Raw genomic sequence first — 27,894 nt, 5'->3', positions numbered from 1 at the left:
TCTTTCTTTCTTCTTTCTTCTTTCCTTTCTTTCTTTCTCTCTTTTTCTCTTCCTTCCTTCCTTCCTTCCTTCCTTCCTTCCTTCCTTCCTTCCTTCTTTCTTTCTTTTTTTTTTTTTTAAGATTTTACTTATTTATTTGAGAGAGCACAAGGGGGCAGAGGGGCAGAGGGAGACAGAGAAACAGATTCACCACTGAGCAGGGAACCCAGCGTGGGGCTCGATCCCAGACCCCAGGATCATGACCTGAGCCAAAGGCAGACGCTTAACTGACTGAGCCACCCAGGCGCCCCAGCAGTGGAACTTTCTGAAGAGCCCTGAACGTTTAATTATCATCAACAATTTAGCCCATTTCAAATGAGTTTTTCACAAGCCCATATACATCAGAATTTGTTTGAGAACATGAAATAAAGTTTCCTATGGCATTTGTAATGTGGCTGGGCCCCCACTTAAGCTGGGCCTCACCATGAGCACCATCTGAGCTTGCCTACAGAAGATACACTCTGTGAATTTTGTCTCTGAGGTGTGGTTGGGAACAAGGGGAGGAAAGGAATTGAAATAGGGAGATGTCAGGACTTGACTTACTCTCTATGACATGTGGCCTTTAAGTTAAGTCAAAATGAGATTTTAAGCCTGCTCTCACAGTGCTGATGTGAGGATTAGATTGATGTGAGAACACATTTAAAGCACATAGAAAGTGTCTGGCATTTAAGTGCTCAGTAAGTACTTATTGGTCATAACAGTACCATCATCTTTTTCGTGTTGCCCTTCCTCCTCCCCATAATATGCTCCCTTCTTCTTTTCACCTACCTAATCTTGCCTGTCCTCCTGCTTCCTCCTTGAAGTCTTCCTGGCTTGGTCCAGACCACATTAATAAGTTCTTTGCTTAATGCCATCTCTACCCTCACTGGGCACAGACAGCATTTTGCTTGTATTCTGCTCCAGGCATGTGTCTTCTCTCTCTTGTGGAGAAAAGTAAGACAGTGGAGGTAGTGATGAGGAGCCAGAATGACTGGGACTCCATTATCTATTAGCTGTGGTGACTTAGCCTTCCCCAGCCCTGGCTTCCTCATCTGTAAAATGCAATCTACAGCTTACATTTGTCATGAGGATTTAGAGATGAATATGCAAAACTCTTGATACAGATAAAGGAAATTATTATTTATTTATTTCTCTTTGTGTCTGCCAGAGAATCTAGCAGGAAGGACTCAGTATTCACTTTATAAAAATTAGAAATAAAATTGAATATTTTTGCAATCATTTTTTAGGTAAAGATTTTTATGAGACTGATGCTTCCCCTACCTTCCTGAGCATATAAATCCCTTGGAAAATCTGATTTGATAGATCCAGAAGAAGGTATTTGAACATGCATCCCACGTCATTCTGATGTTCATACCACTTGGGAAAACTGCTATAAAGTAAACTCAAAGCATGCCTTAAACCCTCAAATATTATGTGATGCTATCTGTTTCATAGAAAGAGTGGACGGGCGCCTGGGTGGCTCAGTCGTTAAGCGTCTGCCTTCAGCTCAGGTCATGATTCCAGGGTCCTGGGATCGAGTCCCACAATGGGCTCCCTGCTCAGCGGGAAGCCTGCTTCTCCCTCTCCCACTCCCCCTGCTTGTGTTCCCTCTCTCGCTGTCTCTCTCTCTCTCTGTTGAAAAATAAATAAAATCTTAAAAAAAAAAAAAAGAGTGGACTTATACTAGCCTCTTAAGAATTGACTCACGCTGCTGCCCCACTGACTTGGACAACGTGACCACCATGAAGAGGTGGGTATGTGTGGATAAGCAACATTGCCGTCTAGCTACCATTGGGTCAGAGCCATTAGCTGCTATAGTGGGTACTGTGTCTCTAAGTGGGATCTAGATATATTTTCTCAATGGAATGAAATCCAAAATTTCATTGCATTTCAAAGCTGCATAATGTGTAATTAGAAACTAGTTACATCTAATGCCCTGAATGGAGATCCCAGGGTTGTCTCCCCACAGTCAGGAGGCTTGAGCAGATAATTATAAGCACTTCACTGTGATAATTGCCAACCTCAGAGAGCTCTAAGGAGAGAATGCCCATGGACCCGACAGCTTTGAAAAGGTGAAGCACTGTTCCAGTATCAGGTATTGTTATCAATAAATAAATTTTATCCTTTATGAAGCTGGGCTTATTAGGAGAGGGGTTCTTTTACATGTTGTTGGTTTCCTTTTCATTCATCAGTCCACAGTGAAATGGTTTTAATGAGGCATGGGCTGGACTGAGACCAAGATGAAAGTAGAACAAGGGCCGACAGGGAAGAAAAAAGAACATTCAGCCCAGGTGCATCTTCCTTTGTGCAAGGACAGTCTTAGAGGAGATTTCCTAGTGGCAGAATTTGCAGTTTGAATAGCCTCCTTGAAGTGTAAATTCATTCTATTTCTAGGCAGCAAAGGAAATATCTTTAGAGATACCCAACATATCTTAATATTCAGATAGATTTAAAATGAATATACAACAACCTCTGGAATATTTCACAGGGTATAACCCAAGCAAAGTAATTCCAGAAAAGCAAGTAGTACTCTATCTGCTCAGGCCTCAAAGCCTAGAATACAAAGGCTGGCTTGAATTCTTAGACTAGAAGCTGAAAGACCAGCCCACAAAGCAAGGGTATGTATATGTGAGTTGCATGTACTACCTCATAGAATATACTACTTGACATCACTCCTTATCAAAAATATTCCTTCATTCTAAGTCTTAAAGTGAATGGTGTTATCTCCAATAGGAACTATATTAACTGAAAAATGTGAAGGCCTCCTCCAACTCATTGAACAGATGCTAAAGAACAAAAACCCCCAAGTTTGCTCACTGTTTTATTTTATAAAAAGTATTTTTGAAATATTGATGATATTGATGTCACACTCCAGCTGGTTGTACATAGGAGATTGGGTTGTTACTAAGGGGGCTTTTTTTTTTTTTTTAATAGGAGAAGTCATATAATGTGAGTGGAGGTGGCCTGAAAGTTGAGGTACTATGTCATAGGGACTCAAGTTGGGAGCAAATTCTGTGTGTCATATTTCTAGACTAGTATATGAGATCAATACTCTTAGGTAGCGAGTTCAGCTCCCTGACTGTCCAGACCTCCACATCTTTGTGGTGTTCATGAAATAAAAGAAATTAGAACTTTCTGTGGTTTTTAGAAAAAGATTTGAAAGAAAGGTAAGCCAGTGTTGCTGATAGAAGTAAAGAGAAAGTTGAGGTTGGAGACAGTTATAGCTTAAGAAAACAGAAGTTTTGGGTAGATCAAGCAGTGGAATGTGAAATTCAACAGTGACCCTGTTCTATGAATATAAGCAATTCACCATATACTCTCCACAGAAAGGAAAAAAAAGTACTTTGAGAAACTATTTCAGCTGGTGTCTCAACTAGTACAAAAATTGCTCATCAAGTGAGAGATAAAATTTTAGTGGAAATTGAAAAGACAATTTGTGGTATAATGATATGCACAGAAAGCCTGTGTCTGTAGAGAAAACTGATTTGGGTGAAATCCAGAAATTTCCATAATTAAGATCTTGGGGATTTGCGAAAAGCTAGATACTTCTCTTTCAAATGGATTAGGTATCTGAAGAAATTTACATCTATCTATCCATCCATCCAACCATCCATCCATCCATCCATCCATCTATCCATTCAGTCTTTTTTTTTTTTTTTTTGAAAAACCAAGAGTACTGTGTGCCAGGTATTGTGCTAAGAGGGGGTGATATTGAGTTTAAGGGACAGTGATTCCTAAAGGAGGAGGTCTAAGGCATGTTGTCAGAGAAGACCACTTATTATGGAACAAGGACCAATCTTGGTATAGGATTGGAAAGAAGGTAACCCTTATCGTTTACCTCATATTACCTCCATTTTCTACTCATTCTACTTTTGTGCATTAGAGCAATTTGACAGGTAGGCAAATCGACTCAACCTTATCCACCCTTGATTCCCCCCCACCAAACTGTTTTTCAAATAATCCTTGATTATATGGCCCTACAAATTATACATCATAGGGAAGTTTGTCAATAAGAAATAGCAGAACTTATACAGTAATAAAAGCAGGAGATCTCACTTTGGTTTTATGTGACTTCCTGTGTGTTTCTGGTGACGTGAGAACAATTAAGGGCTCTTTCTTCTTGCTGAATGTTCTTTCCACATGGATGGGAGAATCACCATGGACGCTGATGGTTAAAGTGGTTTCAGGAGGACACAGAATCTGGGACTAGCTTTCTATCTTTCAGGGTCTCAATTGTCTCATTTTAGTCTACTCTTGCTCCCTTTCCTAATAACAAATGATAGAAAACACATTATGGCACAGTTATTATAGGGCCTTTTTAATATTAACTCATTTATTGGTTACCACTATCCTAGCAGGTAGATGCTGTTATTGTCCCCATTTTACAGATGAGGGAAAGGGGCCCAGAGAGATTGTTTGAAATTGCACAACTAGTAGACTAGAGAGCCTGGATTCAAACTCATAAGGTTTAGCCCAGAAGACTCTGAGTATACTGCCTCTCACACTAAAGTTAATCTGATGACAGAAATGTCCCTCATTCATCATATCTTCAGTCAATGTTGCACGTGACAAGAGACTCAACGAGGTTTTCCTCCCAGTGGATCTTCTATTGACTCCCATTTGATTAACTCCTACAAAGAAAGGGCATATAATAAGAGCTTTAAAGCAGGGGCGCCTGGGTGACTTAGTTGTTGGACATCTGCCTTTGGCTCAGGTCATGATCCCAGGATCCTGGGATCGAGCCTTGCATTGGGCTCCCTGCTTGGCGGGGAGCCTTCTTCTCCCTCTCCCACTCCCCCTGCTTGTGTTCCCTCTCTCACTATCTCTCTCTCTCTCAAATAAATAAATAAAATCTTAAAAAAAAAAAGAGCTTTAAAGCATATCTCAATGGGAACTGGGAGAATTTTGAAGCTATTTCCAAGTATGCTTTGATGGTGATCCTGGCTCCATGTCCATTGGACGTAATAAAGATAATAAAGATAAATGAGTTAATAAAAGGTTCTCTATAGCAGACACTCTATTACAAATATGTCTCCCTTGCTCTGCAGCCTGTAGGTAATGAGTTGCTGTCTGATGAGCAGAAACAGGGAATATTGTTTGGCTTTTAGGAGTTTCGGTCTCTCCCCTTCCTCACAGATGACTAGTGGGTGCCAGATATTCTAGAGGGTCGGCAGAAGTCCTGGACTGAACTCCTTCCCTGACTGAACCATCCCCAGATGCCTTTAACTCTCTCCTTTTAAAGCAGTAATAAAATATATCAGAAATAAAAAATCAAAGTACTCATCTTAGCTCACAAAATGGGTGAGCCAGCTCCATGTAACCTTCACCTTTTCTCTTTCCTGTGAGACATTTTTGGAAACTATTTTAAGTTGTTGAAGGAACATTCCACTTGAAGAAAAGGTTAAAGCAGTCGTGACTGGGCTGAGGGGACAAAAAGCCAGGAGAGTGAGCTAAGGTTCCAGGAGCTTCATTGACCTATTTCTGCCAGTTCTGCAAAACAGTACAACACCCTCAACCCTCAAGTGGTTGGATGACAGTCAGGGCCACCCATCACAGGCAAAATCCTTGAGTCTGGAATAGTTTCTCTGCCCATCTGCCCAGGTGACCACTCAGAGGGACCATTGTGGCCAGGCTGTCTTGAGCATTGGGAGAACAGGAAAATGTCTTCATCCACCAAACTATTCTCCCTGACTTTTCCTCCTTTTTCCTCTCCTTTGGGACCTGGAAGGGTACATTTTGATTGAAGGGAAAAGGAAGTCTAAAAGTGAACTCATCTAGATGTGGTCATGAATGTTTTTGTCCCAGCTGTGCTAGATATGATCTAATCGGATGCCTTGGGCCACTGAGAATATGTGGGGCTTTGCTTGGATTCATAGGACCCAATCACAGCTCAATTTCACATTCCACTGCTTGATTAACCCCAAACTTGTTTTCTAGTTTAGAATTTTAGCTATCATTGACTTCAACTTTCTCTCTGCTTCTACCAGCAAGGAAACCCCATTGTTTCCTTGTACTGGTTTGCTTTATTTTCTCTCATTTTCCTAATCAAGGCAGTTTCTTTTGAATAATTCAACTTTGGACCAAACTATAAAGATGCTTGTTTACATGTCTGAATCTTTAAGGCGGTAAGACTGTGCCTTCCCAAAGTGACACAGCAACACAGAATAGAACTCAAGAAATGTCCATTAAGTAAGCAAATAAACATTTGGGTCACTGTCCTGCACTGGAAACCAGCCGCATCACATCCTTTCTTTCCAATGACTGTAGTAAACTTCTTGGTTCTTGGTGCCATTTCCTTAAGTGTGAAGACTATGCTTTACCACTATGAACTGTGTGACTCAGGGCAAGGTTTCTTAACCTCTTAGTACCTCAGTGTCCTCATTTATAAAAGTGGCCCTAAAATAGGACCTCCTTCCTTGGGCTGTTGGAAGGATTAAATGAGATAATCCATGTGAAATCCTTTAGCATGGCTTGGCTTATAGTACCTGTTGTTCCAGGTTCAAAGCCCATGCTTCCTGCAGAATACTCAAGGATTGAATTACTCTTTTGTGTCAATGGACACTCTGATGCTGAGCACATTTTCAGAGCAGAGATGACTGGTCTGTCTTGTGTAGGCTACACTGAGGGGCCTGGCCTCATGCTGCCATGTCTGAAACTCTGATGGCTCCTGCTCTACTACTAGTAGCATGCGACAAAGTCCTGCAAACTTAGAGGCACAAAATAACCCCACCATAACACATTCTGTGGGCCAGGAATTCCGAAAAGGTGCAGTAGGGATGGCTTGTTTCTCCTATAGTGCCTGGGTCCTCAGCTGAGAAGACTCTAGTGGCTAGGGGCTGGCATCACTGAGGGCTTTGTCACTCACATGTTTAGCACCTGGGCTGGTGTGTTAGTTTCCTAGGGCTGCTGTAAGGAAATACTATAAATTGTGTTGCTTACAACAAAAATGTATTCTCTGACAATTCTGGAGGCTAGCAGTCTAAATCAAGGTGTTGGCAGGGCCATGTTCCCTCAAAAGCTCTAGGTGCAGATTCTTCCTGGTATCTTCCAGCTTCTGGTGGCCCCAGGTGCTCTTTCGCTCGTGGCAGCATGATTTCACTCTCCACCTCTATCTGCACATGGCTGTCTTTCCTGTGTGTCTGTGTTTTCACATGATGTTCTTCTCTCTCTGATAAGGGCATGTTAAGGGCCCACACTACTCCAAATGGCCTCATCTTAACTAATTACTATATTTCCAAATAAGGTCATATTCTGAGGTACTGAGGGTTAGATCTTCAGCATATCTTTTTGGGTGGGGGGCCACAATTCAACCCCGTAGCAGCTGGGATGAACTCAAAGGCTGGGCTGAACTGGCATTATTGACCAAAGTACCTACATGTGGCCTTTCCAGGTGGCTTGGGTACCTCACAGCATGGTGGCTAAATTCTGAGAAGGAACATCCTGAAAGTGAACATTCCAAGAGAACCAAATAGGAGCTGCATGGCCATTTATGACCCAGCCATGAAGTCACACAGCATCACTTCTGCTTTACTCAATTGGTCAAACCAGTCACCGTCTACCCAGATTCTACCTCTTGAGGGGAGGGATGTCAAAGAAATTGGAGACCATGTTTTAAATCACTCACCTTCTGCTCCCACAACACACATAGCCTGGGAATAGTTTTTCTGAATCTGCTCATTAAGTTTCCATATTAAAATACAGAACGGGGCGCCTGGGTGGCTCAGTTGGTTAAGCGGCTGCCTTCGGCTCAGGTCATGATCCCAGGGTCCCCGGGATCGAGCCCCGCATCAGGCTCCCTGCTCGGCGGGGAACCTGCCTCTCCCTCTCCCTCTGCCTGCCTCTCTGCCTACCTGTTCTCTCTCTCTATCTCTCTGTCAAATAAATAAATAAAATCTTTAAAAAAAAATACAGAACACTGGGTCTCCTCTGAGGAAGTAGAAAGGTTATTCTCTCCCACATTCCCATAAAACATTTTTCAGTGTCATTTTGAAGATAGGATACTAGGCTGAACTACTCTATATTTTAATTTAAAAATCAAAGAATTTTAAAGAAGAAAAACTAGACTGGGAAAAAGTATTTTTGAAAAAAAAAAGAATTTTATATGAGCTGAAAATAGATGACATAGCTGGGGTGATTACAAGCTGTTGCCAGGAGGCGGGAGGAGTCTGTCAAGTGAGAATGCTGTGATTCCACGGTAATAAGAATTCAGGCTGCAGTTTAAGCTTAGTTGTTGCTGCTTGATTTTAGAGAACAAACTGCCAAAATATTGTGGAGCGACAATGTGAAAATCAGATCACCCTATTTTTTTTCTAATAAATTTCTAAATACACCCAGCGCATACTTTCTTACTGAGCTTTTAAAAATGGGGTCTGGAAAAGCAGATAAATACGTGACCATCTACTGTAGGGCCAGATATTATAAGAAAATATGACTGACTACATATGTTTATCAAAAACAGGTATCAAGATGTTCACAGCAGCACTATTTGAAATAGGCCCCAGTTGGAAGCTACCATAGTGCCCACCACAGCAGAATGGTACAGTGTGGTATATTTGTAGTGGGATATCATACTGCATCGTGATGAGAATAATCTATAGCTACACCCAACAGTATAGATGAATCTCCCCAACACTGGTGAGGGAAATAATACAGATACAGAAAAGAATAGGCCATATCGTTTCGGTTTTATAAAGTACAAACCCAGCAAAACTAATCTATCCTGTTGTAAGGCCAGATAAGAGTTGCTCTTAAGGGGAAGAATGGCTGGAAGGGGTCAGGGAAAGAGTTTCTGGTGATTTTTGGTTTCTTGATCTGGGCGCTGGTTGCATGGTTGTGTTCAGTTTGTAAAGCTATGCACTTCTAATATGTACACTTTTCTGGATGTATATTTAAAAAATAAAGTACTTACACTCAGATAACCACCAGGCTATGACAGAAGAGTGAGTATTATTGAAGAACACAGAAGAACCCATGTGGAGATTTTCAGTGCTCATATCCAAATGATTGATTTTCTTGGCTTTTCTGGTGATGTGTTTTAATTCAACAAGGTATTTTCATTTTAATGATGGTAAAATGGGTATTGTCACCTAAATCTCCAAAGAGATTTCTGGTCTGAGAATCAAGGAAATATAGGGGTCTTTGGAGGCAGAAAATTGCTCACTTGTCCCTTTGAAAGTACCTAAGACTGCAGGACAGAACCATTGGCTCCAACAGCTGGGGAGGAGAGGGACTAAGGAGGATGACAAAAATGCCCACAGAAAATATGGGCTTTGCTGGATTCCCAGTTTACTTCCATTGCCTTCAGATTCAGGGCTCTCTGTTACTGGGATCTTCCAGGATGCCAGTTTTCACTCCACCTTTCCTCCCTCACGTCCATTACCCATGTCCTACTTCCCATGATATTCACATGGAAGTCTATGAAAACGCTTTCTCCTTTTAGCGTCCTCCTTGTTTTATTTTCCTTGAGTGGGACTAATGGCCACCTGTCTTTGGGGTCTTATTGTTTTGTGACAAACCACCCTCAGCAAATTGCCTTGAGACCCATTTGCTCAAGGGCCTTAGAGTTTTTTTGGGGTGCAGACCAAGCTTCCAGACTCTCTTGCTCTACAATAAACTAGTTACAGGTTAGGTTGAAGATGGTACACGGCGTGTTTCCTGTGCATTGGCAGTAAAGGAATGGGGCTCCATGGTTATTCTGTCAAGCTGGAAGCAACTCCCTTGGAGAAGACTGTGTCACTTGGGCCAATTCAAAAGAGTGCCTAATGAAGGGCAATTGTGGGCCAAGGCATGAGCTGAGCAATTCCTTGAATGCAGCCGTAGAGAATGTTTTTCCAGGCACCATGTACACATCACTGGCTTGAGCAGCACTCTGCTTTCCCTGTCTTGGTGAGGTGAGCAGCACATTTAATTTCAGCTCCTGTGGCCTTCTGCAAACCACCTCAGCTCAACTCGATTCCTCAGCTGTGTTTGCTCCTCTGTTCTTGGAGAACAGCATTTTCACTTGGTTTAAACTGTGAGGCACTGTCTGAGCAAGCAGATTGGTTACTAATAAGGAAACTGGCACTGACAGCTTTTTAGGCTCTGATGAGAGAAAAGAGATGTCTTTACATCAGAATGGTTTCACTCTCAATGTAGCATATCCACTGGTTGAAATTTAGAGAGAGAGAGAAAAAAATTTAATTGTCAGGCTGTGGTGCATAGTGTCAAAGTTACTTAGGTTATGAGAAATACAACTTTTCAACAGCTTAAAGGCCATAGCTCATCTTTTTTTCTGGTATGGGCAGCTCAGACAAGGATCCAGAAGCCCCACCCTATAATTCAGTTCCATCAGACACTCAACAGAGGAAAATAGGAGGAAATAAGAAGTATTTGACTGTAGTGTTAGCTATGGAATGTTCCCTGCTAGTCATATGATTCTATTAGCTAAGCTCATTCCTGTCAGATTAATGGATATATCAGAGATATTTAGAATTAGAAGGGTCCAAAGAGATAATCTAGTCCCATGTTCTCATTAATTTTTTTTAAATTAAAAAACAACAAACCTAGGTTCAGAGAGATTAAGTAACTTGAAATGCTCTGTCAGTGACAGAGCTGGGACTGGAGTTCAGTCTTTATAGACATTTTTGAGAGTCAGAATGATTTCTTGCTTGAGAGGTACGTATCTCTAGGATAGGAACATTTGAAGGATAATCAGGAAAGATATGAGACAAATATCTTTTGTCCCATGCCTTCCTTTCTTCATGAATCCATAATATCAAGCCATTTTCAGTGGGACTGAACACAAAGGATTTCTAAGGAGCCTGGGTCCAATCTGAAATGACTCTACAGGAGTTGGCTGTGCCCTCAACATATTCCTGGTATATAGGGCCCTACTGGACATTCTGTAGAAACATCTGCACGTGGGGGCTGCTCTGATTTAAGCCTAAGCCTTCAGTTCTTGGTGGGATTCCCAATGCCACCTCCAGTCTGAGCCATCATTCTCAAATATCCAAGAGAGGAAAAATGTCCCCCTTTCTGTCTGAAATCTTTCTGATGTTGGAAGACCTAGGACAGAGGCAAACCTTTCAAAGACTTTTCTGTTGGGATTTAAATTTATGTCTAGCAGACTTTGGACATTAGAAGATAATAGTATTTACCTAGATAAATTGCCTTTCCTGTGGCATCGTTTATCCTTGGAAGACATCCATAGTGAGTCTAAGAGAAGATTCTACTATCTTCTGCACTCAGATAAAACTCAGTGCTGAGATTTGCTGGGCAGGATTTATAGTTAATAATGGTAGAGGTAAAACAAGTCACAGGTAATACTGTGCCACACATCGCAGATCCCTATACAGTTAAATGAGCTGACACTTCAAGTTTCTTGCCTCTCTGTGACTAGTACAGCTGTTACAATTAGAGGGGCCACCCCTGGGAATCTTGGGGATGCTTTAGAAAGATATTTCAGACACCCAACCTCTTCTATTTGCTTGTACATATCCTCCAATATATCTCCTATTCCCTAACTTATTCAACAAGTATTTCTTCAACACTTGCTAGAGTCTCTTTGAGCAAACTGATAAATGAGCTTTTATTAAGCTCTTACTCTCTGCCAAGCACTTACACATACATTGTCTCAGTGGTGCTCAAAGTACTGTTGTGCATTAGGTTCTTTTCTTTTTTACATATCCTGAAGCTGTGGTTCAAAATACAGAAATGCAGAACTGTGACTCAACCCTGGGTCTTCTGGTTTGGGGTTCTGGGTAGTTTCTGTTACATTTGCCTCTTCTAACAGTGCACCCTCAAACATTGAAATTGTTGACAAGAAAACTGTGTGGTTATTTTTTTAATTATTATGTTAATCACCATATAATACATCATTAGTTTTTTGATGTGGTGATTCACGATTCATTGTTTTCGTACAACACCCAGTGCTCCATGCAGTACGTGCCCTCCTTAATACCCATCACCGGGCTCACCCATTCCCCCACCTCCTCCCCTCTAAAACCCTCAGTTTGTTTCTCAGGGTCCATAGTCTCTCATGGTTCATCTCTCCCTCTGATTTCCCCCCTTCATTTTTCCCTTCCATCTCCTAATATCCTCCATGCTATTCCTTATGTTTCACAAATAAGTGAAACCATATGATAATTGACTTTCTCTGCTTGACTTATTTCACTTAGCATAATCTCCTCCAGTCCCATCCATGTTGATGTAAAAGTTGGGTACTCATCCTTTCTGACGGCTGAGTAATATTCCACTGTATATATGGACCACATCTTCTTTATCCATTCGTCTGTTGAAGGGCATCTCGGCTCTTTCCACAGTTTGGCTATTGCGGACATTGCTGCTATGAACATTGGGGTGCATATGGCCCTTCTTTTCACTACATCTGTGTCTTTGGGGTAAATACCCAGTAGGGCAATTGCTGGGTCATAGGGTAGCTCTATTTTTAAATTTTTGAGGCACCTCCACACTGTTTTCCAAAGTGGCTGTACCAACTTGCATTCCCACCAACAGTGTAAGAGGGTCTGTGTGGTTATTTTTAGCAAAAAGAACCCACCAAACCCAGAATCTTTGGCTTGGTCAACATGCTAATTTAACTATACTCAATATGTAAGCTATAGTGATTTTATATAATGGATGATAAATGCATCTATCTACCTAGAAACTATTAGCATGTCTTTTGACAACATTTACCTTCATCATTTGACCTAAACTAATTTAAAAACTCTTTTTATTTTCTGGGTTCATCTTAATTTTTAAAAAAAGTAATTTGGCAGACAAAGTCAACCTGGGACTACCGTGGATCATAACCCTAAAGACCCAAATGTAGACAACAATAAACAAGTACAACATTACTAATGGCTAAAACTCCAAGTGAAAAAAAGCAGAAAGCACACACCAGACACCCTGCAGAAACAATTAAGTTCTTTAAGAGTCTTATAGTGTTAAATCTGGAACCATCACAGCTAAGAGGATAAGCTTTGGAATCTGAGAAAGCTGGCTCAAAATTAGGCTCTGCCTGTCATGTAAAGCTACCAGCAATCAGAGTGCTAAACCTGCACTAAACCCCAGGTTCCTTCTCTGCAAAATGTTGGGGTGGTCGGAGCAGTGGACCATGATAATACTTCCCTCATAGGATTGTGGGGAGGCATAAATGCCCCTTAGCACAGGGTGGGGCACATGGAAAGTATATCATAAGTGGAAGCTATTGTTAGTATTATTAAATATGATATATAACGATATACAAAATCATAACCTAGCTTTATGCATTTTTACTCAATAAATTAAATTTGTATCAGGCAAGCTGAAGAATTTCTGGGATTAAACATCTGATGAGAGCTCAGACAGGTTGACCTTTATAGTTCATTCCAACCTTGAGGGTCTTGATTTTATAAGCCCTTTTAGGGGTCTAGTGCTAATTGTAAGCAAGGTACTGGTGTCATGTTATTTTCAAGTAAATAGAATGTTAATGAATAGATAAACAAAGTATACTGAGAAAGAAAACCATAGATTGAACACATGCATGCATCTCCACTCCTGTGCAAAACCTCACTGTAAAGGAATTTGAAATGCATGAACCTATGAGAACAAGAGAAAGGAGAGATGGTGAGAGAGAAAAACTCAATTTTGGAAGCGGGAAATCCAACAGAAGAGAGTAACATGCTTATTAGACTAGGGACAGTTGAAAGCTGCTTGTCTGCAGGGGAGAGAAGGCAACGGGAAGGAATGAGAAAGCAAGCAAGCCAACTTTGAGGTAGAATCTTGGAAAGACTTAGAGTAGGAAACACATGGAATCCATGAAGGCAAGAGTGGGAGCAGGGCTGAAAGCAGGATGCTTGGTTGAGAGTTTGTAAAAGGAACACTTGGGACCCCAGGTCTCTTCCTTACCAGTCAGCTAGGTGCTACCCAAGTCCCACCCCTCTCCCAGCTTTGCCCCCTTTACCTCTGGCCATTTCATAAGAATTTTTCTGATGTTGTCACAGCCTGCTTTAGTTCACTCAGCTGCAAAGCATGGATATAGAACCTTCTTCTTTTCCACCAGTACTTACTAACACAACAACATGAGGTAACGATGTTTGATGAACTTTACTACAGAGAAAAGGAAGACCTAAATCAGATACCATCTGTCACTATTTTTAGATTCCACTGTCATGTCCCTATGAAGACAGTCCTCTACTGGCTTTCAGTCCCCTCTGTCCCTAGCCTTCTGCCACTGGAACAAGGGCCTACTCTTGTCCCTGCTTGGAAGTCTCCTTTATCTTGTCCTCCCCAGACCTACAGTCAAAGTACGGGAAAACCTGTTGATAACGTAATAGACAATATAATGGTTGACAACATATTGATGTATCTTGCCCAATCTGAAAATAGAATTCATCAATGTTAGAGTAATGAGTTCTCTCCATGTGAGGCATTTACAGTTGAAACACTCCTTTGTTCACGGATCTGCAAGACCAATGAGTAGGTACTTTGATCTGTGCATGACTTAAAAAAGACACCAAAATGAACCCCCAAGAATAAATGGGAGAGGACTTACCCTCACAGGTATATTCCAAATTCTAACCAAAAAGCATATGTTCCTAACAACTCTCAAAACCAGTTTTTTTTTTTTTTTTTCCAATCCCAGATATATCAAGATTGGGACAGAATCTCTGAGCAGTAAGAGACTGTTGGGATCTATCTCTAATACATCATTTGGCTTCCTATTTCCTTTCTGATTTCCCTAGACAGTATTTGTTGCTCTCTTACTAGTGTTTTTATTCTTGTATGTTTATATAAACAACAATAAAATTATAGCTCTTATCATAGCATACTATTGTTATTTGTTAGAGGGACTGTCTACTCTGGTAAGTTGTGAGCTCTTTGAGGAACATTTTATTCATCTTTATATTCCTGGCACATAGTAGGCACTCGGTAATGCTGCTGCTGTGTTGAATTGGCTGTGGTAAAAGAACAAAATGCTTCTCCTCAGTCAGCGTTTGTTTTCTAGGATCCATTCCAATATACTTCCAACTCAAAAATGTGATTTAAGAGAATAGGCAGAGGGTGAATTGAGCTGAATGTTTTGCAAAAACACCTTGTCTTTAAAGGTGGGGAAAAAAATCAGCCACCTTCCCAAGATAGCTATTCTATCCCATATCTTGAAGCAATGAAAAGATGAGTGCTATGATCAGAGAAGACCCTCAGAAAATAGATAAAAACCCAACTCTAGTAATGCAGCCATTAGCCAGGAGGGAAATGACGAAGGATATCATTATCATCCTTATATTTTTAGTTCTTTGGTGACAGGTCAGATTTTTGAGAATCAGAAAATGATAAAAATAATCTTGTTATTCCACAAAGGAGGCTCTATATATATATCAAGCTGATTTTGAGCGCTGCTTGGGAATGTTGAGAAAATATTTTTAAGTGTTAGTGAAATGATAGGCTTTGGGGGCAGACCCAGCCTTACTTTATAAATAGTTTCTCTTGTTGGGGGACGAGATGTTGAGAGGTTTTAGGGATGTTGGCATCATAAAAAATCAGCAGTCGATGCAGGTTTTTATTTCCCAAATTTTCAAGAGAAGGGTCCATATGGTAGAATTTCATGAGGTATATAGAAAATTGAAAATTGCTTTTGATATTATTAGAGGTGCCTGGGGAGTCTTCCTGGCCCCACCAGATGACCATGCTATCCAGATCTTAAGGCTCCTTTGTTTTTCCTTATTTTCAAATTGCAGGATTCTGTAGGATTCCTTTTGCAGCTTCCTTTTGTAGCTGTTGGTGAGTGACCCCATAGCCATGTATCTAAAGAGGCTTGGGGCTCAGGATTTCAGTTAGAAATGACCTTCTATTTATTTAGGATGTTTGCTTCTTTAAATACTCGGCCATCTGACTCTCTAATTGTTTAGGATTAGTCATAAGTTAAGTAGGACAGAGAAAATGTTATAAATAGTTTATTGCATATCCATTCAAGAAATTTAGGCTAAGTTTATATATCCTAACCACTAAAAGACAGAGCTTATATGTTTATTTAAAACGTTGTTTGGGGGCGCTTGGGTGGCTCAGTTGGTTAAGCATCTGCCTTCGGCTCAGGTCATGATTCCGGGGTCCTGGGATCGAGCCCCATGTCAGTTCTCTGCTCAGCAGGGAGTCTGTTTCTCCCTCTGCCTTTGCTGCTCCCCCTACTTGTGCTCTCTCTCTCTCTCTCTCTCTCTCTCTCAAATAAATCTTAGAAAAAAAACCAAGATACTTTAAAAAATAAAAAATAAATCATCGGTTCCTGTTTCATTTAGAATGTACAAGTCTAATATGAAAAATGATTCTGTAAGATTTACATGTAAGTTGCTCTTTTCCTCATACTTATTTCACTACCTTTTTATTTCTTGTTTTTTTTTAGACTGAATTTGACCCCTTGAATGTATTCCCTTTATGTCTTTTTTGAATATTTTTAAGAACATGAATTAAAAATATAAGTCCACATGTCAAGGAAACTGTACACTTATTTCTTTGGAGTGTGGAAGTGATCTGAGTTTATTTTACTAAATAGTGTAATTTTGGTACGTTGGGTCTTAGTGTGGCCAAAGAGGCCTGATGAAACTGAAATAACACTAAATGTAATACTAAGAAATATGGAGAGGTCAAAGAACAATATTCCACATTACTACAGTAAACAGAGTGCTAGGACAATGGAACTTTTAAGTGGCCCGTGTCATTCATTGTGCCCCAGGACGGCTCTCGCACTCTGCATCAGTGACATCAGGTGTTGCCTCTTTGAGGTGATTTGAGGAGTTTGGAGTTATTTGCTTCAAAATAGCCACTACACCAGTAGACCTGCCAGGGCGCACATGGCCCTCCATCTGTCAAGCACTTAGACTTAGGCACTGAAGGCCTCCTGCAGAATGCAAACATGTTACTAGGAGGGACGGTACATCAATATATAGCATACAGTGCCCTTAATTATCAAGTTAACTGGCCTGTCTCTTAAATTTGGCTCACAGAAAAGAGGGAAGGAGAAGGAAGTCTGGAGAGGCATTATTGTTCTGACCCAAATGGAGGGTGCACTGTGGAGTCCATCTCTGGGAAGCCAGTGTTGGGGGCGGGGAAAGGAGAACACTTAGAGAAGGAAGGAGGAGGAATCAGGTGGGGACCACAATGACTTCACAAAGTTGCTCTAAGGCTACAGTTTCCAATTAAGAGTCACTTGAAATATAAAGTATTTTCAGTGGAGATTTATATAAGCTGTCTCCAGTTTCTCATGGATTTCTGCAGGTCAAGGACTCTGTTGTTATAGTAGCAGGAAACATACCCTCTTTGGATACTCTGCAGCCCTGCAGCACCAAGCAGGAGTCTGGTGCAGGTAACTTGAGAGGTCCAGCACTCCCTGGGAAGATAGGTATTGGGAAATTCTGTCTGACAGGCATGAGCTGCATCCCACCCCGAATCTTCCTGGAGTTCCTGCACTCCTGACAGTCATGTGTCCTGGAAGCATTCTCCTCATTGCAGCATGAGAAAGAAACATAGGAGTATATCACCATGACTTGGGACTTGCAAAAGATGTCAAGAAGGAGGGTGGGTCAAACATAAGAAAATATGCTGTGGTTGGGGAGTCCAAATGGTTGTAGCCAGTGCCCTCTGGATGCTGTATGCTCTGTTGGTGCCCATCGCTTTAATGGGCCTTTCCAAGTCTTTTGATGAGCTCTCAAAGCTTTGGTGAAGTGTGCTGACAGATCGCTGATATTCATGAGCCTAAGTAGAAAAGGAGGCTATAGTTTGCCAGCCTTCTCCATCGGATTCCCGAGGAGCTAACCTATAATCGTAGGGCAGTTATATAAACATCTCACTGGGGCACTGGCCCTTGGGCAGATAATTTTTCTTACTTTTCTCTTTCTGCCCACAAGAGGCATGATGTGGTGGGAAAGAAGAGGACTTAGAGTGATGAGAAAACCATGCGTTCATCTGCCTTCTAGCAATTTAAAGCTCATGTCACTCAGGAAAGCTAATTTAATCTCATTGAACCACATCTCTAAAACCCAGATGATTATAATAATTGCTTCATAGAGCTACTGAGAAGATAAAATAAGGTCAGGAGTAGAAATTTGACATATATCAAAATAATATTTGTGCAATTCCCAGTGGCATGGGCTAGCTTCTGTTCAGGTAGCCTTTCTGACAGGAAAAATTCCAGGGTTCCCCCTGAGTGGACTAAGATTTGGAAGCACTTCCCTTGGATTTTAGATGTGAAAGGAATCTTAAAAATTATCTTGTCCAGCCATCATACTTTAGTTTCTTTTGCATTTAAAACTTATTTTTTTAAAAAAGATTTTATTTATTTATTTGAAAGAGAGAGAGAGAGAGCACAAGCAGGGGGAGTGGCAGGAGAGGGAGAAACAGGCTCCCCACTGAGCTGGGAGCCCAATATGGGGCTCAATCCCAGCACCCCAGGATTGTGACCTGAGCCGAAGGCAGACGCTTAACTGACTGAGCCACCCAGGCGCCCCTTAAAACTTATTTTTAACAAAGAAATGCTTCATATAGTTTTAAAATAAAATATTTGTCATGAAAATAAATTTCTTATCCCCACTGCATCTCAGCTCCCACTCTGTAGAAGATAATATCTTGCCGAATTCAATTTTAGACATTATCTTGTATCTAGTGCTCTAATAGATGAAAATTTAGTTCATTAGACTTACCATCTCCCTATCCAGCCTCCCAACATAGTCTTATCAGTATTGTTAGTTTCTTCATGGGGTAACTTTGTGACTGCAGAAGGTATGCCATTTTATTTCTAAATTTATCATGAAGCTATAATCCTTAGCTTCATACTTTAAAAGATGAAGCCATTGGCCCCCCGCTTTCCTTTACCCCTCTTCCCACTTCCCAGTGTCCATCATTTGAATTTTTATGTCTTGTGTTGCTAAAGTTGGTGACATTTACATTCTGTTTTATGATCATAATTAAGTGTCTCATGTCTTTCTTTTTTTAAAGATTTTATTTATTTATTTGTCAGAGAGACAGAGAGAGAGAGCACAAGCTGGGGGGAGCGGCAGGCAGAGGGAAAAGCAGGCTCCTGCTGATCAGGATGCCCAATGTGGGACTCTATCCCAGGACTCTGGGATCATGACCTGAGCCGAAGGTAGACGCTTAAACGACCGAGCCACCCAGGCATCCTTTAAGTGTCTTGTTTATAAGTTGTTTATAAAAGGTTACAGTCAATAAACTGTTTACCTAAGTGTGGTTAAGTAAATGTGGTTTACTCTAGAGCCAAGTGGAAGACAATGATTACATTGCTTCTTGTCAGCATTTTGGTTTTTTGTTTATTTATTTATTTATTTATTTATTTTTAATTTTTTTTTATTTTTTTAAAGATTTTATTTATTTTTTTTGACAGAGAGAGACATAGCGAGAGCAGGAACACAAGCAGGGGGAGTGGGAGAGGGAGAAGCAGGCTTCCCGCAGAGCAGGGAGCCCGATGTGGGACTGGATCCCAGGACCCTGGGATCATGACCTGAGCCGAAGGCAGACGCTTAACGACTGAGCCACCCAGGCGCCCGGTTTTTTGTTTTTTTAAAGATTGATTCATTTTCTAAGGATTTTATTTCCAACAGGAATTATACTTAATAGCAAAACCAAGAAGTTTACACCTAAAGGAATATTCAGGCAGTATATGTGAAGATTCTTCTGTATTCTCCATATTCTTTATTGTCAAGTGCATTATTCCTGACTATCTCCCACCATGAGAAAAAAAATAGCAGTACTGTTATTGTTCACGATTCTTGTGAGTTCATGTGGGAAACTGTATGCATTGAAACAATATAGATCTGTATTTCTGCAATTCTGTAATACCATTATTGAATGCTGGTTATTGTTAGATATGATGCAATATCATCCATCAAGCCACTTGTGAATACTGGCTTCTAATGACTCCCTCAAATGTTTTTACTGTATTTCATTGATGATGACCACAGATGAAGTTCTTATCCAGAATATGCAGGAAAATGTGAACAATAATTTGTGTTCTGGTTATGTTGAATTTACCACTTGGAATTTTATAACATAAATCTAGAACAATACATCTTTCAAATCTGTCTTTTGAATTCTTTATGCAGCAACCACTACATTCCTAGAAAGTGATTATGTTAATGTTAACTGCACCCTGCCTTCCATTCATTGGCACCAGCAGAGAGGAATGCAAAAAGAGGCCTCACTGGCACAAGGAAGGGCTTATCTCTCATCAGGCATAGATTTAGCTGACCTGGGAAAGCGTAATGTCCTCACATCAAGTGGAGGCAGAAGAGAACATTAGTCGGGGTCACATAGAGTAAAGGATACCTGCTGCCACCCTGGGTTGGCCTTGAGTGCTAAGGATTAGATATAGCACCATAAAACAAAGCCCGATCAGAGTTAACACATGGGCCCACACATGTAGCTTAAGTCAAGGGTCTATTGGTGCTGAACTTGTCCTACATCCAGTGTTTGAGAGAGTACACTGCCATTCTGGTAGCCCAGTCTCACATGACTCTATGAAGAATTTATGAACCATGCAGCATGAGCATTCCACTTGCCAGAATGTCCTTCTGGAACCAGGGTCGGCCCAGGACCTCAAGAAACCTTTTGGCGTATGGGTAGGGCAGATGATAAGAGAGCATGAGGAAGGGGATGAAAGAAGACCAGGGCCCACATGGATCCTGGTCTGGGCTAAGGTGCTTCCCAGGAGGGTTCTGCTGACCCTGGCTGGTCCCAGGCTCTGGAGGAGGCCTTAGGAAATTTCAAAGAAGATATTTCTGAAGACCAGATCCCATTCAAAATCAGATCTGAGCTTGGGTCTCCCCATCTGGCTCTAAGTCTCAGGCCCAGGAGGAAATTTAGAACTTCAAGGAACTGCACTCCTACAGGGCAGGGGTCTCAGGGTGGTACTGCTTACAAGTGTGAAATGTGGTGTTTTTCAGTTTATGCATTTGTGGAAATGGCTTTTTCCACCCTAATCCTTGATTGTTAGTTTAGTATGGAATTCAAGGCTGACAGTCATTTTAACGCAGAACCTTGAAGGCCTTTCCTCCACTGTCTTCTCAGATTCAGTACAGCTGACGAGAGGTCTGATGCTGGTGAGAGTTTTTATTTTTTTGTAAGTATCTTTTAAATTTCTCTTTTTCCTGCTGAAGCTTCTTGGTATCTTCTCTTTATTACTGAAATACTGAACTTCTATAATGCTGAGCCTGGGTGTGTATATGTGCACGTGCATATGCATGTATGTAATTTAGATAGCTCATTGCCTTGGACACTTGATTGGCATCTTAATTTGTACACTCATGTCCTTTGACTCTTGGAAAATGCTTTGTGATATCTCTTTGATGATTTCCTCCCTTTTGTTTTCTCTCTCTGTCGCTCCATTGATTTGATATGAGGCTTACTGGTCTGATACTCTATACATCTTACCTTTTCTCTTAGTTTTTCACTTCTCTGTGTCCCACTACCTGGTGATTTTATTAGATTTTATCCACAATTTATTTGAATTTCAGAGCCATATTTTTATTTTACAATAGTCCTTCCTCATTAGCTATTTGTGTTTTGTTGATGCAATAATTTTTTGCTCTTTCTAGGAATATTAATTAAAGAGTTTTTAAAAGTTAAACTTTTAAAAGTTTTTCTAAAGTATGTCTGTTCCTTTCAGAGTTACATATTCTGCTTGTTTATTTTGGTGTCTCTCTTGTGTTGTAGAATTTCTTCAAAAGTCCAATGATATTTGGCTGTTCCATCATATTTAGGAACCAGACAATAAACTGATCTTGAGGTATGTGTGTGTGTGTGTGTGTGTGTAGGGGTGTGTGTGTATGTAAGGGGAAGGGGAGGGGCCAATGCTTGCTGGTTGGCCATTCCCTTTAATGTGATGTGGGGAAGTAAGCAATAGTCCTGGGGACCCATAACTGTCAGGTTGGAGGTCTTTTCTCTGTGGGCATTCCATTGCTTTGGAAATGAATCCTCTTGTTATCTGTGAAGTGGGTGTATTAATTTTCTAGGGCTGTCATAACAAAATACCATGGACCCTGTGGCTTAAACAACAGAAATTTATTTTCTTACGGTTATGGAGGCTGCAAGTCCAAGATCACGGTGTTCACAGGTTTGGTTTTTCCTGAGGCCTCTCTGGCCAGTGTCAGTCATCTTCTCACTGTGTCTCCTTATAGCCTTTCTTCTGAGTTTTTGTGTCCCTGGTGTCCCTTCCTCTTATAAATGCAGCAGACCGACTGGATTAGGACCCACCCTAATTATCTCATTTTAAGTTAATTACCTCTTCTTTAGGGCCCTATCTCCAAATATACCCACAGTCTGAGATACTGGGGGTTAGGACTTCAACATATGAATTTTGGGAGGTTACTTTTCAGTCCATAACAGTAGGTAGATAGATGTCTATCAGTCTGCTCATTAGGAGAGGGTTTAAAAGTACAAGATCAACTGTTGGGTCAAGAGCAGGATTTCTTAACTTTGGCACTTTTGACATCTTGGGGCTGCATAATTCTTTGTTGTGAGACCTGTCCTGTGCATGGAAGGATGGTTAGCAGCATCCCCGGCTTCTACCCACCAGATACCAGTCATGACAACTAAAGCTGTCTTCAGACATTGACAAATATCCCTGGGAGTAGGGCAAAATTCCCACCCAGTTGAGAACCAATCTGTAGCTTTCTCTATTTTAGGAAGTCTTAGGGCAGAATATAGATGAGTATGGATGATCAATGCACTATATTTAAGTAAATATTCTCCTACCTCACCACCCAATTATAAATGAGAAAACTGAGACTCTGAGAGAAGAGGTAATTTGCACACAGTTGCATCTAACAATAGTAAAGAGACATGATTGGAATCCAGTTCAATTGGCTGCCAGTCCAGTGCCCTTTCCAGGAACTCAACTCTGCTGCTTCAGCATGATTTATTAGTAAACACACTGCCATTCTCTTCAGAAAGACTTCCTCTCTTTAAAGGAAAAAGTCTCCAACAAATTATTGGATCCTTTAAAATAATAAACTCTAGTAATAGCAAAAGCTTTTGGGAGGAACCCTTTTGAATTTTTTAAAAAAGAACTTAAACTCTTACCTCAGTAGGAAACTGTTTTAAACTGGGAGGGTTGAGAGTGGATAGTTACTGTGTTCTATCCTCTATTAAGTGATTACAGATAAAATATTAACTTCATTCATTCATTCATTTATTCTTTTAGTTATTTCCCCAAACTCTCTGGCTGAGGACAAGCTCTGCAATGTGTGTATGTGTGCCTTTGTGTGTCTGCACATACACATTAGTACCTGCCTGTGTTTGTGTATTGTGGGTGTGTGTGATGTCTGTGCATTTCTATGTGGCATGTGTATGTGTGCATACACATTGGGTACGCTAAATTTGGTTTTGCTCAAAAAAGAATAAACAGAATTTTATGGGAATAGTCCAGAGTACAGCACTATTACCCAGTGATTCCTCTAAGAACAGCACACGCGTATTCAGTATTGCTGATTTTCATCCTTTGCATCCATGAAGCACTCTGAGATCTCTTCTAACACCTTGAAAGTTGGTGATTTGACCCCCAACCCCCCATCACCCAATTTGGGCTGACAGTACTGGCAGCACGCTGCCTGGAGGGTTCCTGCTGCCCATCAAAGTCAGCTCTGATGAGGCTTTTAAAACATACACGTGTCAGGTATGAGAAAGCTGCACCAGTGGGCCCAGACCCTCTAATCTTACTCCCAGGAGGGGGCCAAGAACTCTGCCCACTGGAGCTCATGACCTTGACCAGCTGAAGGCACTGAATCTTGGGCTGGGGGGCAGAAAGGATGCTGTGGACTGTGAGTCTGCAGGGATCCAAGAAAGGGACAGATGGCTGTAGACCAGTGTGAAGGGGGAAGTATAGCCTGGAAAGAAGGAGGGCAGGGTTCAGTCATTCTTTTGTTACCATATAGGCTAATTTGTTTCATTTCTTCAAATGTTATAAATTCTGTGATAGAAGAGACTCCTCCATTTTCTTTTCCCATGTCCCTCACAGGGCCCAGGAGAAAGCATCTGAATACTAGTGGATAGATATGTATCCTATTCCCTGTTTCAGTAGTACTTACAACGGGTATTTCACTCATTCATGTATTCAGCAAATATTTATTGAGCGCCTACTTTGTGCCAAGTATTGTCTTAACTTTGGGTTACAACAATGAACAGAACAGACAAAAATCCCTGCCTTTTGGAGAGACAACAAGTAAATCTGATAAGTAAGAATGTGAGCACTAAGGAAGACAAACAGAAAGGGGGTTTTCAGGTATGTGGAAAGGATGGATAAAAATTTTAGGTAGGGTGGTCCAAGAAGGCCTCAGTGATGATGTGTGTGAAGACCTGAAAGATTCTCCTAGGAGAATATTTACTTAAATATAGTGCATTGATCATCCATACTCATCTATATTCTGCCCTAAGACTTCCTAAAATAGAGAAAGCTACAGATTGGTTCTCAACTGGGTGGGAAAGAGGAGAGGTGCTTTAGATCATTTGGTAGTTTAGGTCATTTGGTAGTAGACTCAGCACTTCACTTACAAAGTGGGTGTTTTGTTTGTTTGGTTTTGTGCAACATCTTCACCTTTCAGAGGAATTGATGTTTTCTTGCTTCTGTCGCGGCCAATCCTTGCACCTGTGCGCTGGATTCCATCTTTCCCATCTCCTTAAGATGCTTTTACTCATCAGTATGGAACTCACCTTGCTGCGGGCTCAGGATGAAACTTGTTTTGGTCAGCATCTCCCCAGCAACAGCCCCATACTCCATGTGGAGTAGCTGATTCCAGTCTCCTGCTTCTGCCAGAACCCCCAGAGCCATCCTCATGCCCTTCTCCTCAGAGGTCCCAGACTCTCCTCTGCTGGGTCCGTCTTTCAAGCTTCTAAGACATCAGCTCTAGCTGAATGGGCTCCCTCCCCTGAGTCCCAGCTCCCTGAGGCCCTTCACTGAGCTCTAGACATGTCAGCACCTACTGGGCAGCACTCCCTGCTTAGAGGCCAGAGCCCAGCTCCATGGGGCTTCTCCTCCAAGGGCCTGGATTCCAGTGGCTCCCACCTCTGCCTTTTGTTTCCCTGGCCCTAGAGGAGGTGGTTGCTTCCTGCAGTTAAAATCTCTGTGCTTTCTCAGTGTTCCCTTTTGCTTTTTTGAGCCCTTTGACCCCTGGATTTGCCTGCCAAACCAAATGGATCTCTCTTGATCTTTATATCATGGCACTTCTGTGTAGCATTTTTACTTTTCTGACTACTCTCTCCTTCAAGAGCTCTCTTCCCTTCTGCCTCATGAGACCATTCTTTCTTGGTTCTCCTTCACACTCTTGAACTACCCCTCCTCAGTCTCCCCCATGTTCTCGGGCTATCCTTTAAATCTTGACTGTCCTCAGCTCCCTCCCTGGCTTCTCTTCTCATCCTCTTCCACTTAGACCATTCCGAGCCATGGCTTCAACCTCTTGTTAAGGGTTCTAGTTCTCCAGTCCTGCTCATACTTCTCTCCAGAGCTCACATTCCTATTTACAACTGCTGGTTAGATATTTCTATCTGAATATTCCCTAGGTTCTTCTTATCCCAAAATGCTATGTTCACCATCTGCCTCATAATCCAAGACAAAATGATGAGATCCATTTGGATTTCTCCCTCTGCCCTACATCCTGCCTTTACTTGCACTTAACATTTCTTGAGACTGTGACTTCCCTCTCCAGCTCCTGCCATAGTTCAGATAGTGAAAGCTAACACTCCCAGAGCACTTAATGTGTTCCAGAATCCATACTAAGGTTTTTGTATACAACTCATTTAATCCTCACAGCAATAACTCTATGAGGTAAGTCCTATTATTATCCCCATTTTACAGATGAAGAAACTGAGATACAGAAAGTTTATATGACCTACCCAGTCACACAAAAGGTGGGCTCTTAACAGGCTGTTTGACAGCCTTTCAAGCACCTTGGATGAATCCCCGGCTTGCCTGAATCAGTTTCCTTCTGTGGAGCTCTTCCCAAACCTTCCTCCACCCGCCTGTCAGGATAGACTCCCTTTGTACTCACAGAACACTTACTATAAATGTTGTTAGCATGTCTTCCTCAATGGGCAGTCAATACTTCAAGGGCAACAAGGATTTTACTTGTTCAATTTTATCTCCAGCATCTAGCCTGGGGGCTGGGACATAGTAGAAGCACAGTAAATACTTTGGGGACTAGCAAGTATTTTGGGACTCAATGGCCAGTTGAATTCAGTGGTTATAGCCTGAATTGGGGTCTTGCTCTGGGCATATGTGTATCAGCTGAGGGACACACCCCCAGGACAGTCACAGAAACAGAAGTCACCAGTGTCAGGTTGAATTTGGCCAGGTGATCTTGGTTGCCTGACATTCCCTAGGATAATATAAGAAAACTTTGACAAAACAGTGTGACCTGCTCTTGGCTTTGAGAATCCTACCAAATGGTGGGGAAATAAACAAAACTCACGGCAAAGGCAGTATGCTAATCAGCTCCGTGTGTCTTGTCTCATGTTGCAAGAAAAAAGAATCATGCAAATGTTGTATAATTGTTTGTCTTCATTATGTGAGCTTGTTCCTCACTTCATTATGCACAGGATTTGCAAGTTGCTTTCTGCCTTCCTCCCATTTCAGATAGCTGATTGGAAATTTCAGGAAAGGTACATATTAATTAGCAGGCCTCCATATAGCAAATATTAATTTAGAAACCGGTGTGAAGCATAAACATCAATGTAACATCCTATAGAATGAGAAACCATATAAATGTTTTCAAGGCCCAGAGATATGGGGAGGTTGGAATCATCTATTTTGAGGATCTGGATAAGCACATTTTTTAGGAGATTGTCCCCATTGCTCCTGGGAACGACAGCAAAGGATAGATGGAATGGGATGTTCAGCATAGTTTATATAGAAGAGGTGTGAGAATTAAAATTAAAGAAGAAAAACCAAGAGCAAACAGCACATAACTATGGATAATACCTAGGTAAGTTTCCAGGGACGTTCCCACCAAGCCCAGATGTTTTAGTTCGTGTTCTTTTGAGTGACATGAACACAAGTAGTGTGGTATTCCTCATAATTACACCTTGTGGTTAGTGCTGAGGAAAGAGACAAACCAGGAGCATGGGGTAAATATGGAGCCTGTTCCTTTGAAACCATGTGACCTCACCCAAATCCTCCCCAGAGCTCCTGGAAGGCCTGCGTGAGAAAGGGGAGAAGAAGAGAACAGAGGAACTCTTTAGGGATCCCAGCACTCCTCCATGTATCAGGTGGGAGACATCAGCCAAGTTACTTGCCTATTCTGAGCCCCTGGTTCTTCATCTATGGACTGTAGATAATAACATCTACTTCTTAGCAGAGCTCCAGTGATATGAGAAATAAGGAAGGTAAAGGCTTCTGGAAGAAGCATAAACAAGGGAAGCCATTATTACACTTTTCTTGACCAAAAGGGAAGTTGCTGCAGTGTCCCAAAGTTCCCAGAGGAGAAGTCTTAGTGGCTAGTTCCTGAGAATCTGCTCAGCCCCTTTCAGGGTACCCTCCTATCAGAAGATTTCTGATAAAATCCCAGCAGATAAAAACATGGGTTGACATTTTTGTATTTCATTAAAACCTCAAAGTCCCAATTTTCAGTCACTGCTTATGTTCATTCTTACATTTATTCTTGGCCCAAAGAAGGTGCTCAGTGTTGGAGAGAATTGACATGGTTTCAGGGGCCCTGCCATTACTTTAGGGATGCAATTGAGACTTGCATAGACACAAGGGCCCTGCTTTGAGCCTTCCCCTTCCTGGTGCTCCCAACCCTATCCTGACCAGTCTCACCATCCTGGCCCTATGCCAGGGAGGCCACCTGTGTATATGGGAATGGAGGTCTCGGTAGCACCATGCTCCAAGTCAGGAGCTGCCACGTGATTAGACATAGAAATAGGAGC

This window comes from Mirounga leonina, unplaced genomic scaffold (assembly GCF_011800145.1).
Source record: "Mirounga leonina isolate KUSES-001 unplaced genomic scaffold, KU_Mleo_1.0 Mir_165, whole genome shotgun sequence".
NCBI lineage: Eukaryota > Metazoa > Chordata > Mammalia > Carnivora > Phocidae > Mirounga > Mirounga leonina.
The sequence above is the reverse complement of the archived record's forward strand: the minus strand, read 5'-3'. Positions refer to the sequence as shown.